Here is a 16,917-nt window from a genome sequence, read left to right as displayed (position 1 = left end):
ATGAACAAAACAGGAAGAACTAAAAAAAAAGACATCATGGAGTAGTTAGATTCTGTCTCTTCAATAGTTAATTACCATCTTGCATTGGTGTACTTGCACAATCTCAAAACACTTTATTATTGAGAAATGAACACAGATTATTTTCTTTACAAATATGACAGCCAGAATTTCTGTATTACTTCATAGGAGGTTCCTTTCCTTTACAAAATGCCACGACTCCAGTCAGCAAACAATACAGTTTTGTTAACTAGTTACCCAACCTCACATGCAAAGTAATAAACCTTGTGATACATTGCTCTTGCTCCATAAACTCTCCCACAAATAAATGTCTTTTGACGATAAAGAAGCAATATCTCCCATCCCCCTTGAGTGAATATGTGTTAGTTCTGAAGCATTTCTGTGCAACAATGAATCTACAGAAAAAAACTTGAGGTGATGGCACAGATTTCACAAAGTATATTACAAAGTGCTTACATTGTAAATTCCTCTGTACCCACAGTTAAAGGGGACATGCAGCAGCTTGCTGCTTTGCTGTAGGAGAACCTGCAACACAGATGCAAAATAATGAAAGAGAGCCGAAGCCAGAGAACTCAACTTCTCGCAGGATTTGTATTTCTCCTCATTTGAAACTACAAAGATGATCTTGACACTTTCCTCAGCTGTTTTAATTACTTGATGTATTCTAGATGTAAACAGTTAGATCAACGTGCTTTCCTTCTCACTTAAAACTGTGCATTTTTCCTGTGTGACTAAATACTTTAAGAAAACTCCTCTGTCTAACCTGAAAAGAACTCATTGACACATTATTATATTTCATAACTACTTAGAGTACTTTGAGTATGTGATTTACCATAAGCTTTATCTGATTGCATTTGATCTGCCTGACCTTTTAATCAAAAGGGGAAATAGATTTATCTGTGGTGAAAACATGACACGATTACCAATTCTGCCTTACTTTCTAGAATCTATAAGAACTTTTTGTACCTAGGTTTTACAACTGTATTGTGAGTCATCTTCCTAGCACAGAGATGTCATCATGTTTATGACACTATGTTTTCTTTTTCTTGCCCCAATTTCCGTTCTGGCTTTAACTGAACAGTTTAACCTTAGACTTTCTCCATTGCTTCCTGTGTTAAATCCGTGCTTCTGAGAACTCTTTGCTGATCTCTTAACCTTTTGCATTCATGTTTACTATGTATTGCATAGTCACTATTAAAATTGGTAACATTTTCCTTGAAACATTTTTAAGGTTATTGAAGTATTTTGGACTGTTGCCTGTTAGCAATCTGACTACAAAGAATACTGTAAATCAGTGCTTGGACAGTTGAACGATGATTGTTGCTCATGTTATTGGTGTTCTCAAACATTCTCATTCTCAAATGCCTGGGATTCTGTTGCAACAGCAGCTTCACAAATACAGGAAGAAAGAGTACAAAAGAACTCACTGTTGCCCAGATGATACAGGTTTTAAAATTCTTTAACCAAAATGACACATGACTTTCATCAATGAACAATGTTGTAATGGTTCTCACACTCCTGGCCAGGGTCAAAACAGCTGGTTTTTAAGAGCAATTTTTTTACAGAAGCTAAAATGTTAAGTCCGTGCTTTAGCTCTTATGCTTCTAAGTAGAAAATTTCAAATGCAAGCGGCTACAATAATTAGATTTAATACATCATACTGCAATGTACTATCATGAAGCCAAAGAAGAAATTTGGAAGCTTTTGTTTTCTCATGGTGAAAAACATAATAAATGTGCATATTTTCAGACTATTTGTCCTAAAAAAGTTGAACAAAATGTCCTACCTGTGCCCAGTCATCTGCACAGTCTTCCAAATAATTTCTAGAATATTTTAACACATTTATCCTAGAACAGTTTGAGAAATTATTGTCTCATGGTTGCTTCACTTCTCACTGGTTTCAGTGGTAAAACCAGTTTAAGAAGCCTGGGCTTCTCCTGTTCCACCACACCAGTTTGCTGCCTCCCCAGCAACACTTGTGGAGCTGTTGGTGGGGCTCTGCGAGAAGGTGGATTGTTGAAAGGATCTAGGTTATGAGTAACCGTGGAGAGGCTGATACACTGTGGTGTAGGAATGAGAGATGAGCAGAAAAGGCACATGCAACGAGGCAGGACTCCTTGAACTGACATTACCTTCATAACACAGACTGACATCCTGAGAAATATCCTCCTGTGGCTGGGGAGCAGCTATGGGGAGGTGTGAAGAACTCTGCTACAAGTTCCTAACACCTTCGGTGAAGGGAAGAAGGCACCAAGTCCTTAGCAGCAGTTGTGACTTCCAAAGGCAAGTTAATCACAGGCATTAAAGAGGTTACAAACTCACCCCCCCAGAGTCTACAAGCTACAGCTAAAAAATTCCTCACTTTCTTAGGACTGCTTGTTCCTTCAGATGTTCTGATGTTGCTATTTCACTGATGCTGCTGTCACCTTACACATTTTTCTTAACTGAAAAATGCACTGAAGGCGAGGCTAGAATTAAAGAAAGCCCGTCAAACTTCTCTGGTTGTGGCAGATCCAGTGTCAGTGGTTACCCATGCAGACTTCCCCAAGCTGCTTATTCAGGCCTCACCACCCATCCCAGGTGAGATGGCAGCACCTTCCCATCCGCTGGCGTCACAGTGTGCAGTCTCCTCTAACCCAGTTCTGTCAAAGTTGATCCAGGGTGGGTTTTTTTTTTTTAATATCCCTCACTATGAAGTATTTAAACTCACTCAAATCACATAAAATGACAGAATCATGTTAATGAGTAATCAGACATTCAATTCTGCTGGAGGCTGGTGGTAGGGAGGGGACAAAAATTTCCAGTTGGAAGAAAGTGGCAGACAGGTGACAACAGCCACCATATGTAGTCTCATACTGGCTAACAGAGCTGGACCTAACCCTTCAGTTACTCCTAACTGATGCTTTTCAGTCAGTCAACAGCATCTGTTGCTCAAGAACAAGTAGACAAGACAACTCAAGAGTGTCCTAGGCCAGACAGTATCTTGATTTTGGGATAAAAGATGAAAAAGCAATAACAACAACCAAAAAAAAAAACCCAACCCAAAATTAAAAAAAAAAAAAAAGTTTAAGCTTTTGTTTTCATGTCATAAAGTACAAAAAATTGAAAATATTCATTTAAGTTTCAACTTTTCATTTCAGGTAACAATACTCCTTGAAATGCAAAATAACAGCTTTGAGTTTTGCAAAATTATGCAGCAAGTTAGTCTCTTAGGACGTGCATTTCCAAACTTTGATAAACCATCAAGACACCACTGACTTATTTTCTTGGATTTCTCAAGTACCTTTTTCCACCAAATATGTTTCAGTTGTGGTCATACGCCATTGATTTGGTATCTACATTTGCTCTCTTTTGGACTGGACTTGCATCGAGCAAACCTTGAGTTAAATCCAAGTCAGTTCATTCAAAATTTGACTGTGCCAGAAATGGACCTTTTTGATGGCAAAAATCGCTTATTAATTATTTTAATGTTTGAGATACTATGGATGAGATTCTGGTTTTATTATCCTGATACAATGCCGTGTCACTCAGTCAAGAGCAATATAAAGTAAAACAGTGCTTTATATCAGGCTGTATTGTTGTTCACTGAGTAACACAGCAGCAAGAATCAGCCTCTGAATCATTTATATCTTAAGGGGAAATTACCTAGCTGACACAACATTCTTTAATGCAATTTTTTCATGTCTTATTCCTTCCAAAGGAAATGCAGGGCTATACTTTAGAAACCATGTAATACATAGCAGGTATGGTATTTGGTAACTTTACTTGCATTAAATAAGCAAGTACTCCTAAAAAACCCTCACAAAAATGTAAGTTTTGTCTTGGGAATCCTGCCTTACCATAACTAAAACAAAGGAGTTAAGTATAAGTGTGCATTGGTTTTGCAGCTAATTTCAAGGTTGATGAGCAGGCACAACATTTTTAAAAGTTTGCTTGTGGATCTCTATTTTTTCATACGCTGAGATAAATGTCAGAAAGTATAAGTGCCAGTGAAGCTCAAACTATTTGTTTTCTTGTAACTGGCCTTGGAAACGAGTGCAATCATTGTTAGCAAGAATAGCAAATTCATCTTCATCGTGAGTTTAGATAAGGAAAGATTCTACAGTGAGTTTTAAGAAAGAAAAGCACTTTCCACACCAAAATATATTGTCAAAAGACCATTCCTGTAAAGTATCTGTTTATTGGAATTTATTGAAAAAAAATAACTGTAATAGAAACGTTAATTTAAAACACATGAAATTTTGAAAAACTTGTGTGAAATCCAAATATGTTGGGTAGCTCATTATCACAGGGAAGCACTGATGAAAGTAAAAAAAAAAATCCTCATCAGTATTTTTTTTAGAAAAATACAATTTCCTAATGAAACATGCCATTTATAGCACTTAAGTCAGGAAAAAAAAATACACTTTCAAAAGTGAAAATTAACAAGCTTTTCCATGAATAGGAAAACATATACACCATGGTTTACTCAGAGCACTACAACAGCTCTGGCTCCTGAATATTTGTTCCCTTCCAACAATACTTCCAGTTCCTGCTCACATTCCTAACCCTTTCTTTCTCTCCCTATTTAAGAACACCTTTTTTTAAAAGAAATTAGGCTAAACTCAATTTATCACAAAACAGTTTAAATTATGAAAATATTAAAACAAAGTTCTAGTACAATTATGTAGGGCTGATTTCTACAACCACAAACACAAAGTGGGAGGGACCACAGAAAATATAACTCCCCTGGTTGTGTGGAAGAGACACTGATGCTTCAGGCTATTGCTTTTTCAGCTTTGGACCTCATGAGGACCCTCATCAGCACTGTTGCTCAGCGCTCCCCAGGCCTGGACAGTTTGACACAACTTCTCTTCAACTCCCTCAAGTCATGACATATCGGTAGAAAAATTCTCTGTTCACACCATGCCTGTCCTGTGAGCTTCAGTAATGAAGAATCACTGACCAGGACATTCCACACCCATTACGTTGTAAGTTACAATAGTTATCCCAGATCTGGCACTTTTCAGTACTTTCATTAATGATTGGTACAATGGAATCAATAGCACTCATATTGGCTTTGGAAAGGATGCAATGCTTGGAAAAGCTGGAAGCCCTACACAGATGGCAGGATTTGAATTCAGAAGGATAAACTGAAGAAATAGGATGCATTACCGAAATAAGATGCATGTGGTCATTAAACAAATGGAATGCATTTTACTAAGGACAAATCCAAAGCACAGCACTTGGTAATAATTGACTGAACAAATAGAAGATGGGGATGACCGGGCAGCAGTTCCACAAATGGGATCAGAGGTCACAGTGGGTCACAGACTGAATATGCGTCAGCGATGCCACAAGGTTGCAAGAAAAGCAAATATCATCCTGGAAAAGTGTCAATAGGAAGGCTTCATTCAGATGAAGTACTATCTTCGGTCTGAAGCATCATTTCCAGGAATGCCAGGAATCAAATGGAGAGAGTACAGAGGAAAGCAAGTAGAGCTCTCCGAGTCTGGGAATTGAAAGGACCAGGCTCTTCATCATCTACAAATGAGAAGACTGCGGGGAGACATGATAATGGTCTTCAGGCATGTAAAAGGCTACTGCATAGAGAACAGACGGCAGGGGACTTAAATTGCAACAAAGGAGAATTGAACAAATCTCCACCAATAATGATTTAGGCATACTTGGATATGCCTTAAGAACAGAGGATGGACTAGCTGATGTTCAAGGGCTACTTGCTTTGTCTGTTTTCTATGACTTCTTTAATGCAACATTCAATAAATACTTTTAATTGCTCCAGAAATAAAATACAAACAGGTCAGCAGCTTTGGAGATTCTTTTTCAGTGTATGTGTAAGTTAATATAGTACTTCCCAACTAAAAACTACTCCCTCTAAATTTAAGAAAAAGTCAAAGACCAACATCTCTACACCAAATGTGAGAAAAGGTAGGAAGTAGAAAAACGGCTTCTTGGGAAATAATTTTTCCAAAAAAGAAAAAAACACAGTAACAAGATGATTCCTCAAAACATTCATGACTCTATTAATGTCTGACAACTGTATATGAATGCTAAGGACTTTTATAAGAACTTGCTTCATGACCAAATGAATCAACAGACTTTAGAAAAATAACTATTTCTTGTGTAGGCACAACATTTTAGAATAAAGTATTCGCCTCGTTCTTCAAAGTAATTTTTTTCTTGGAATGTTTTTTTACCACAGGAAAATTTTAGCTACAGAGTTAGAACTGATTCATTATTGCAACTATTTTACTACACCAGCCACAAAAGGAAGGAGACTGGCTCCTTAGGCCTCCGATTAACCAGAACCTGCTCTCTGGAGTCCAGGGTGGGCTCAGTGTTCTTTTTTTAAAAAAAAAAAAAAAAAAAAAAAAAAACCTAGATAAATTCTAACAAGGGTTTTAATTGAATTATCCCTTTGCTTGGGAACATATTTCCTGGTATTGTCTAAGTTGGCAGGAGAAAAGAAGGCAATGCTTTGTGTCAAATGCTTCTCCTTTATAGAAAGGAGCATGTCTCTCATTTGTTTCATTCACAAGTGCATTTGCACAGAAAGGAATAATCTGGGGTTTTAAATTTAGAGGAAGGATTGCACAGATAGTCTGGAACAAATTCTCTGATCAGCTACAGTCAATAATATTATATTAGCAGATAATCTGCCTCAATATGGACTCTGCCTTGCACTGCTTGTATGGTAGTATTTGATGTTAGTCAATGCCTGCACCTCATTTATACAATTGTTATCTTACACCTACAAGAGTACAATAACATCAAAGTAATTTCATGCTTTACAACTGTGAGAGGATAAATTTTACAATATCTTTTTGCTAAACATTCAAGGTAGCTATCTTTGTGCCAAAGTAAGATAGCTGGGCATTGAAACAAAAGTCTATGAGACATACAACGAAGAAAATTACATTTGAGAGACAGGGAGAAAGGCAGAAGAGAGGAAGGGAGGAAGAGAGAAAGAGGAGAGAAAGGGAGAGAAAGAGAGAGAAAGGAAGAAAAAAAGAAAAAAGAAAAAAGAAAAAAGAAAAAAGAAAAAAGAAAAAAGAAAAAAGAAAAAAGAAAAAAGAAAAAAGAAAAAAGAAAAAGGAAAAAAGAAAAAAGAAGAAAGAAAGAAAGAAAGAAAGAAAGAAAGAAAGAAAGAAAGAAAGAAAGAAAGAAAGAAAGAAAGAAAGAAAGAAAGAAAGAAAGAAAGAAAGAAAGAAAGAAAGAAAGAAAGAAAGAAAGAAAGAAAGAAAGAGAAAGAAAGAAAGAAAGAAAGAACAATCAAACCAGAGTTACCAGTTCGAATTTCAGACTTTGCATATACAGCAACCAAAAGTGAATATACAACTGATTGGTTGAACAAGTCTGTGCAAATTTAAGCATTTCACAATAAGTATTTATTCCATCTAAAATATGGAATATCTTCTTCAATAATATACTATCATAAAGATGAGAAACAGCACAGGAAGACCAAAGTTTAGTTATTTTGTGTTTCATTTCCATTGGAAATGGGACATTTATAAAAATAGAAAGGCAAGAATATCACTTACTACTCACATAATTTTTTATTTATAGACCCGGAGAATGGTGAAATACTATACTTAAGAATGCATATGTCATTACGAAACTCTGTGTCAGCTCATCTCAGGAAATTTTGAGACTATTTTGCCTGTATATTTAGTACTAAAGATATCTGGTTGTAGAAATGAGTGAAAATGAGAAGTAGAAACAAATATTTTCAAGTCTGATAGTTCTTTTCCTGTATCTCTAATTTATCTGGCATAAGCAGCACTTATTCAAATATCAGAATCATAGAATCATAGAATGGTTTGGGTTGGAAGGGACCTTAAAGATCCTCTAGTTCCAACTCCCCTGCCATGGGCAGGGACACCTTCCACTAGATCAGGTTGCTCAAAGCCCCGTCCAACCTGGCCTTGAACGCTTCCAGGGAGTGGGCATACACAGCTTCTCTAGGCAAACTCTTCCAGTGTCTCACCACGCTCACAGTGAAGAATTTCTTATATCTAATCTAAATCTACCCTCTCAATTTAAAGCCATTACCCCTTGTCCTATCCCTACAAGCCCTTGTAAAAAGTCCCTCTCCAGCTTACTTATGAGCCCCCTTTAAGTACTGGGAGGCTGCCATATGGTCTCCCTGGACCCTTCTCTTCTCTAGGCTGAACAACCCCAACTCTCTCAGCCTGTCCTCATAAGGGAGGTGCGTCAACCCTCTGATCATCTTTGTGGCCTCCTCTAGATCTGCTCCAGCAGGTCCATGTCTTTCTTATGCTGGGGAACTCCAGAAATGCACACAACACTCCAGGTGGGGTCTCCCCAGAGAGGAATAGAAGGGTAGAATCACCTCCCTCGACTGCTAGCCACACTTTTCTTGATGCAGCCCAGGATACAGTTGGTTTTCTGGGCTGTGAGCACACATTGCTGGCTCATAGTCAGTTTTCCATCCACTAATACCCCCAAGTCCTTCCCTGCAGGGCTGCTCTCAATCCACTCATCGCCCAGACTGTATTTGTGCATGGGATTTCCCCAACCCATGTGCAGGACCTTGCATTTGGCCTTGTTGAACTTCATACATTTGCATGGGCCCACCTCTCCAGGCTGTCAAGGTCCCTGTGGATGGCATCCCTTCCCTCCAGCATGTTGACCGCACCACACAGCTTGGTGTCACCGGCAAGCTTACTGAGGGTGCACTCAATCCACTGTTCATGTCGCCAACAAATATGTTAAACAGCGCCAGTCCCAATACCAGCCCCTGAGGAATGCCACTCATCACTGCTCTCCACTTGGACATCGAGCCATTGACTGCAACTCTTTGAGTGCGACCAGCCAGCCAGTTCCTTATCCACCAAATGGTCCATCCATCAAATCCATCTCTCCAATGTAGAGACAAGGATGCCATGCAGGACAGTGTCAAATGCCTTGCACAAGTCCAGTTAGATGACGTCAGTTGCTCTTGCCTTATCCACCAACATTGTAACCCCATGTAGAAGGCCACCAAATTTGTCAGGCACAATTTGCCCTTAGCGACGCCATGTTGGCTGTCACCAGTCACCTCCTTATTTTCCATGTGCCCTAGCATAGTTTCCAGAAGGATCCACTCCACGATCTTGCCAGGCACAGAGGTGAGACTAACTGGCATGTAGTTCCCCAGGTCTTCCTTTTTTCCCTTTTTAAAAATGGGGGTTATGTTTCCCCTTTTCCAGTCAGTGGGAACTTCACCAGACTGCCACAACTCCTCAAATATGATGGGTAGTGGCTTAGTCACTTCATCTGGCTGTTGCCTCAGGACCCACAGATGAATCTCAGCACCGCCTATGGGCTTCCTTTTATCACTAATGTACCTATAGCTTTCCTTGTTGCCCTTGATGTCCCTGGCAAGATTTAATTCTATCAGGGCTTTGGCCTTCCTAACCTGATCCCTGGCTGCTTGGACAGTTTCAGGCTATCTGTCCTTGCTTCCACCCTCTGTAGGCTTCCTTTTTCATGTTTGAGCTTGTCCAGGAGCTCCTTGTTCATCCATGCAGGCCTCCTGGTGTTCTTACTCAACTTCCTCTTTGTCAGGATGCATCTCTCCTGAGCTTGGAGGAGGTGATCCTTGAATATTAACCTGCTTTCTTGGGCACCTCTTTCCTCCAGGGCTTTATCCCACGCTAGTCTATCAAGCAGATCCCTGAAGAGGCCAAAGTCTGCTCTCCTGAAGTCCAGGGTAGTGAGCTTGCTGTATGCCTGTGTGCTCTCCTTGCTGCCCTAAGGATCTTGACATCCACCATTTCATGGTCACTGCAGGCAAGGCTGCCCTTGAGATTCACAACCTCCACCAGCCCCTCCTTGTTGGTGAGAACAAGGTCCAGCATAGCACCTCTCCTCGTTGGCTCCTCTATCACTTGGAGAAGGAAGTTATCATCAACACATTCCAGGAATCTCCTGGATTGCTTATGCCCTCCTTTAGAAGAAAACTAAGATTTTTATTAGCCTTCACTCTCTTGCAGCTTCACTATTTTAAATAAGGTAATATTTGTATTTGAGTATTTAAACAGAAAGAAAAGTTTTACATGTTCTACCCAGCACTGGGCATGAGAGACTACCAAGTGGGTCCTGATCCTAATGTCTACATGCCTGTGAGGGAGCTGCTGACTCCATGGATCTCCGGGACATACATGCCCCGCTGAATGAAGTTAAACCATTAACAAAAATAGAGCAGATCACAACATCCTGTGTCTCCTTTCTTCCCTTCATTTGCACCCCAGAACACACTGCGTACCTCAACTCAGCCCAGCTGCAAGAACAGTTACCAGTCACCAGATGTTTGTGATCACAAATTTAGTGAAAGAGACTATGTCCAGAGCTGAGCTGATGAAAGACATGTGAGCTTTCTTTATGCATTTCATGCAAAATAGCTTGGGTTTTTTAAAATTACCCTGGAAAGCTATTGACTTTGCACTGAAACAAATGAGGAAACTTCACAGCCGGTTTGGCTGTGGGAGCAGTGACACCCTAATGTAGCACAACCTTTCTGCAGCAAGTTTCTTATCGTGGCATTAATGTGTGTTTGGAACCTGAGACCATGCTTGTCTCAGAAGGATTACAGCTTCAAAGACAGCAGCTAGGAAGAACTGACTGAAGCAAATCCAGCTGGGTACCCACTCAGATTTACACTACCAATTATTTTATCTGTTCAGCATTCCTGTGTGCCTAGCTTCTACATGATTATCCACAGATAGATAAAAGGCTGAATTAGTCATACATGTTCTGATAGTTTAAAAGAATCACAGATTGGTTACTGCAGCTGTATACATTTTATGGGCACATAATAACAAGAATATTTGTAACTTCTACCAATGGAATATTTTTAAAAATAATTATGCAGTCTTATACAGTAATGATCATCTACATATGGTAGTGTGTATGCATGTTTGTGTGTACAGAAGCATGAAACTTGATAAGACAATACTATAAAGTTCTACAATCCTATGTGCTTTAAAAATACAACTATTTGCACAGTCCTGTTAATTTATAGAAGTAGAATTCTCTTTCTTTAATTCATTCAATAATAAGGAATTTAAAACCTTGAGAGAAGATGTTACAATAAACTTACTGGCGTGTTTTGCACTCTATAAACTAATGTAACTGGTCTTCAATACTTTTAGCTTATGGATTTATATTGGTTAGGAAAGAAGAACAGCTATACTTTAAAATGCAAAGGCTGTTCCCTGAACGCTGGGTTTAGATGCTCACATAGAAACCTATTAACTAAGGTATGCATTCAAAAATAGATCATCATAATCTAATACTCTCTTCATCATGATTTGTAAGCAGCTGGAGCTTCAGACTTGAACTAAAATTTGTTTTAAAGGTGTAGCACTCAATAAGAAAGTATTTTGTTTACCCACAAAAGCCTGTAGTGACTACCCAGAGAGACGGCCACACCATCCTTTTAATAACTGCAGGATTTGGGGCCAAATCCCTACTGAAGGACTTTGACTACAAGCAACATACTATGTAAATACAAAATCCCTACAGTAGTAAAAGTGTCTTGAAGTGCTACAACATTTTGGAAAAACACTTATTTCTGCTGCATGTACTGAAAGTCATCAAGAAAGATATAGCTAGGCAGCATGAAGCTGTATCTTCTTTCCAGGACTAACAAAGGTTAGTAGACTATGAAGGTGTATATAGAAGCTGGGTCCATCTGAGGGTGTGCTCTCACCAAGCTGTTCGGTGAAGCTAAGTCAAGAAAGGAGACAGATACATTTTGCCACAACGGAGGATGAGCTAGGAGCCTACAGGAACCCCAGGACAGGCAAGCAGAGACCACCATCACCCCCATCAACAGGGCCTTCCCACACCTGGGTAGAGCCAGGGTGGTGGCAGAGTCACAGTCCACCAACAGTCCCAGGCATGGGTATTGAACTAGGTGCACGGTCCATCCAGGGGGTGCAGCCAGGTGTTCCTGCAGGAAAGCACCAGGGAAAAGGCTGCCTATCATGTAAGTTCAAGGTTCAGCCAGGAAACAGGGCTGAAGAAAAGGCTGCCTGTAATGTAGTTCAAGGTCCAGACAGGAAGGCAGCCAGCGAACTCAGACTGCAAGAGAGAAAGCTGGACACAGCTACACCTACAACACCATGCAAGCAAGAATGGGATGTCTAGACCTGAGCTTAAATGGGCAGGTTGTGGGTGGGGGTCCCGGGGGAGGCTGGTCAGTGCAGCTACAGCCTGTACAAAACAACAGAGGTTTCACCATTCATTTAACCACAGAAGGAGGTTTCTTATAGGACCCAATTCTCAAGTGAAGGGCTAACATCCTGACCCTGGCACTATCCCATAGCCGGTTAGTACCCACATCCCACCCTGTGCTTCCTCTCATTGCCCAGGGGGATTTTGTTACAACAGCAAAGGACTGCCAGGACAAGAGGGTATGCAGAGGCACAGACCATTCTGGGTTGTCACAGACCTTTAGGGACACTGGGAATACATGAAAAATGAGTTGCCAAAGGGGCTCTGTGCTAGTCATCACTAGCCTTACGCTCAATGGCCCTTCAATTTTTGGGAAGATGGCATGTGACCATTTTGCCCCAGTGACTGGCAACAAAATTATACACATGCAGGCAAGAACTCAGCCTAGGGAGTACTGCAGTAAGGAGTCCACGACAAGATCTCAATGGAAATTTAGTGAACATAGTGATAATCTGGTCTCTTGATTACTTTCCTGCTTCTCTGTGACTCCTCCTAATGACACCTCCTCTGCCTCTAACCTCATTTTTCCCTTACAAAGCCTTACTGTAAGTTCATTTCAAAACTTCACGTAAAATCAAAAACTGCAGAGCAGATTTTCTGTGTCATTGAGGTTTTACCAGGTGCCAATCTGATCTGAGGAGTAAGGGTTCTGGACCTGAGGTAGACAGCAAGAAGAGAAGCAGACAAAGGGCAACAGAACAAAGGATGTCTTGCCTGCACTTCGGGGAACTAGAAGGATAGGTGTGGAAAAGCAACACTGTTAGTTTTGTTTAATTTTCTATGTTTGTATGATTTTGTCTAGGTCAGTTATTCTCTCTACTGTGATACTCTCCTATATAGCTTCTGTAAGAGGAAAAAAACTTCTAAATTTGTATGTTTTCTAAGGCCACTTTGGCAACAGCAAAGGTCTCTGAGTTTCTATCTGACAATAAATGGTATTTGTTACATACAATCCTAACAATATTAAAATAATTAATATTTGTAAGGTGGGGGAAAAAAAAAATGATGGGCATGTCTAGTACACTAATATGATAATTAACCTACATTCCCTTCATCTTGTAGCAAAATTTTCATTTATATTATTATCTCAACAATTTTATTTCTCTGTGAGACTTTTCCATTTCAGACTGTTTACCAGAAAATTATATCAAATTAGATCATGACCTTGAGGAGTTCTGTAAACTAACATGATGTTAAAAATAACTTAGCAATCAGGACAGAAAGGAACAAATTGTGTTTAATAATAGCATTCACTAGCCATGATTAATTCTGAAGTCCCATTAAAACCATGTTTCTCTTTTTAAATATATTACCTATTGCAACATTAATTAGTGAATCTACCTAACAATATCTCACAAGATCATATTTTAAAATATGTTAAATTTCTGGTGAAGGGATTCCATTCCTCCCTGTAGTTCATTGACAGCAGCCAAGATCACCTGCTCATAACCTTGTCTGCATGTGCTGCAAGTGTACTGCATGTGGAATAAAAAGGAGAGCTTGTGATCTAAACTTTCTGCATTTAATTTGAGGTGGTTGTGAGTTATGTGGATTGCTCCACGTGCGTGCTAATCAAGAGTTAAACTGCAAAACATCATTACGTATTCCATACATGTTATTTATAGAACTGTCTGCTATTTTAAAATTCTTCAGATAATTTGTACAATTTATAGTTACTTTTTCATGTCACACCACAAGGAAGATTTCTTAGTATGGCCTGACAAAATCCCATATCAAATTCCAGTGCCATTATTTCAATAAAGTATACTCTATCACAAATACTGCAATATGAAATCCGTCACGTCCAGTCCTGCAAAAGCTTTAGTACATGCACAAAATCATGAACATGAAGACTGCATGACTCTATTCAGATGAGTAACTTTCCCACATACGAAGCCTCAGTATTATGGCAACTGAGGTACTCATGGGCTATATGAAAACTCAAATGACCTGAAGTTCATACCATAATCTTTTTTCAGTCCAAAGAAGGCCATCAGGAGAATGGTGTAATAAGCACTTCCCCAGCAACAACCAAATAAATGCACTCGCTCTTTCCCTGCTGAATGCACTGACAAACCTTTTTATGGAATACTATGGGAGTACAATAAATCTCAAAAAGATGTGTGTTTACATGATGAATGACCGTAAAATCTTTAATGGTCAAAGGTAAATTTCTGTCTCTGTTAAAAGATTATACCTATACATTTAACAAAAAAAGCAATGGCTAAATGAACCATGAAGTACCGTACTGTTTGTGGAACAATTATGCTTCTAGCAACAACATAAACTACTTAAAGGATTTTAAAGTAAGTAATAGCTGCAGATACTTCTGTAAACGTAAACTGGATTTTGCCTGTCACAATCCAAACATGTACTTACACATTCAAGGAAAAGAGAATTTAAAACATCATATAGAAAGGGGAAATAAATGTATTGGACATATTTACGGTTCCATAATAAAACCTTCCTACATTTATGAAGAGGAAGGCAATGTTTACAGCTTCTCATAATTTATTCTGGCCTCACAAACTATTCAATATAAGTTATATACTGGTATCATAAAGTGTAGATTATCTAGGTTTAGACTTACCACTCTAGTTATGTACATATTTTTCTTTGTTCAGGAAACATTGCCAACAGAGAGCACCGTGTCTCTCTCAGATCTATAACTACTCATATATTCAGGCAAAATTCCCTCTGAATAACTGCACTGCAGAACTGCTAGTTCAGCACATTGAAATGAACACTATTATATTATTTTCTTTAATAACAAATCACTACTGCCTGTAAATAATTTAATGCAGATAGATTATTATTTGCTTTACATGGCTGCCTAAACACATTTCCATTCTCCTGCTTATAGCATTTTCAATTAAGTCAGCTATAACGCTGTGTCATGTTTTCATTTCCAAAGTAAGGGGCATAACACTGCTCCCCTGATACACAGGAGAGAAAGTCTACCAATTCTTAGTAGAAACAGGGGCTGTCAGTCATTCAGTGAAAGTGTGACTCAGCAGCTGCTTATTCTGTAAAAGTACTCTGCACATAGGAGATAGAACAGGAGCAGCGATGCCTTTACAAGCAAAGAAATTATCTGGTACGCATATAAACAAAACCAGCCTTCTTACTATACTGAATTTATGTAATAATTTTTTCACTAATTCATTTCAAATCTTCTCATTGCATATAAGGGAGACTGTATTTATTTAAGAGCTTATTTAACTATTCCTAATTTTTGCCAGGAATTTATTCATGCATATTTCTCTGAATAAAGGTGTCCATTTTGCTCATTGAAAAACCATACACACTCAGGTAGAAGAATGATTTTTCTTCCCACAAGCAAAAAGTTTACAAATGTTGCTCATAATTATTTAAAACAAAAAACTGTCTTTCCAAGATAAAAAATAAATGGCTACAAGTTTTCTACAGCCAACTTAGGATATGCAGACCTACAGCAACCACTCAATCTAAAAAGCCGGGGGAAAAGTCCTTCCTCAGCACGTGCAGATGCACATACATCAGCCTGAACACAGAACAATGGCAAAAAATGTAACGGTAAAATATGCTTACTGCCACTTTATAGAAGACTCCAGCTCTAAATTTTATTCTCTAACAAAAGAAAAGACACCTATAACATCTTGAACAATCTTCATTTTCTCTAGTACAGGGGAACTGAAGATATGAAACAGTTTCTATCTACCAGATTGACTAGGACTCCTCAGCCTCAAGACAGACGACCATGCAACGTATAATAGAGGTACAAAAACCCCGATTCTTACTGTGCAAAACATGGGGATCTCAAATGAACTGATCAGGAAGTAGTCTGGGAAAAAATATTAACAAAAGGAAGAAGTTTCCGTAAATGTCTAAGTAAGCTTTGCCACCGCTCATGATATACATCAAATTAAACATGGATTCAAAAGTGATTCAACAATTTCATGCAGATGAGTACCAGAAACTATTAAATACAGACATGTGGATTCAACCTTTGGCTCGGTAAATCCTAAACATCAGACTGCTCTATGGTCATACCGCTGTATGGTCCCATGCTCATTCCTACCATTTGTCACAGAGGAATCTTCTGCTGGCCAGTGTCAGAGAAAATGTATCAGATTTTAGGGACCTTTTGTGATACTGTAAACAGACATTCTTGTGCTTTATGTACTGGAGATGAAAAGCAGAATTTTAAGTTCAGTAGATAACGGTTTTCATCCACAAAGTAGGATCCAGTCCTCAAAACATTTAAGAATATCTGCAATTTAACCAGAAAAAAAGGATAACACATACAAATTTACACATACACATTTATGGAATGGAGATACAATTATAATATGTTTTTATTGTATCTGTTTTCACTGTATTTTTTGGCAAGACTAAGTGAAGAGCTGATCTTGCTGGTTCACTGAGGCTTTGTTTTCCATCAAAGTACAGTGCTTGTTGATCTCCTGCCCTAGTTTGCCCTTTTTTGCCCTATCAGTGCATCCACACATTCTAACTGGTAAAGCACAGAAAGGTCTGGGTAACTTACACAATTATTCCAGTTTTGTTCCCTTCTGAATACAGCTCTTGCATAGAGCCTTACCTAGAGAAGACTGTCTAATTTCTTAAACTTACACTGTTTTTAAGGGAGTCACAAAAATGCAAGTGACTTCACCA

The 16,917-nt window shown here is 38.8% G+C and overlaps 1 long non-coding RNA gene across 1 annotated transcript; it reads left to right on the top strand.

The window, feature by feature from the left end:
- Positions 1-4,813: 4,813 nt before the first annotated feature.
- On the top strand, positions 4,814-16,246 carry LOC141944211 (uncharacterized). The gene is made up of 2 exons (XR_012629188.1): positions 4,814-5,585; positions 15,924-16,246. It is a non-coding gene; the product is annotated as an uncharacterized LOC141944211 (long non-coding RNA).
- Positions 16,247-16,917: the final 671 nt, after the last annotated feature.

The sequence above is a fragment of the Strix uralensis genome, chromosome 5, assembly GCF_047716275.1.
Source record: "Strix uralensis isolate ZFMK-TIS-50842 chromosome 5, bStrUra1, whole genome shotgun sequence".
Taxonomy (NCBI): Eukaryota; Metazoa; Chordata; class Aves; order Strigiformes; family Strigidae; genus Strix; species Strix uralensis.
This window is presented reverse-complemented; position numbering and strand designations above follow the sequence as displayed.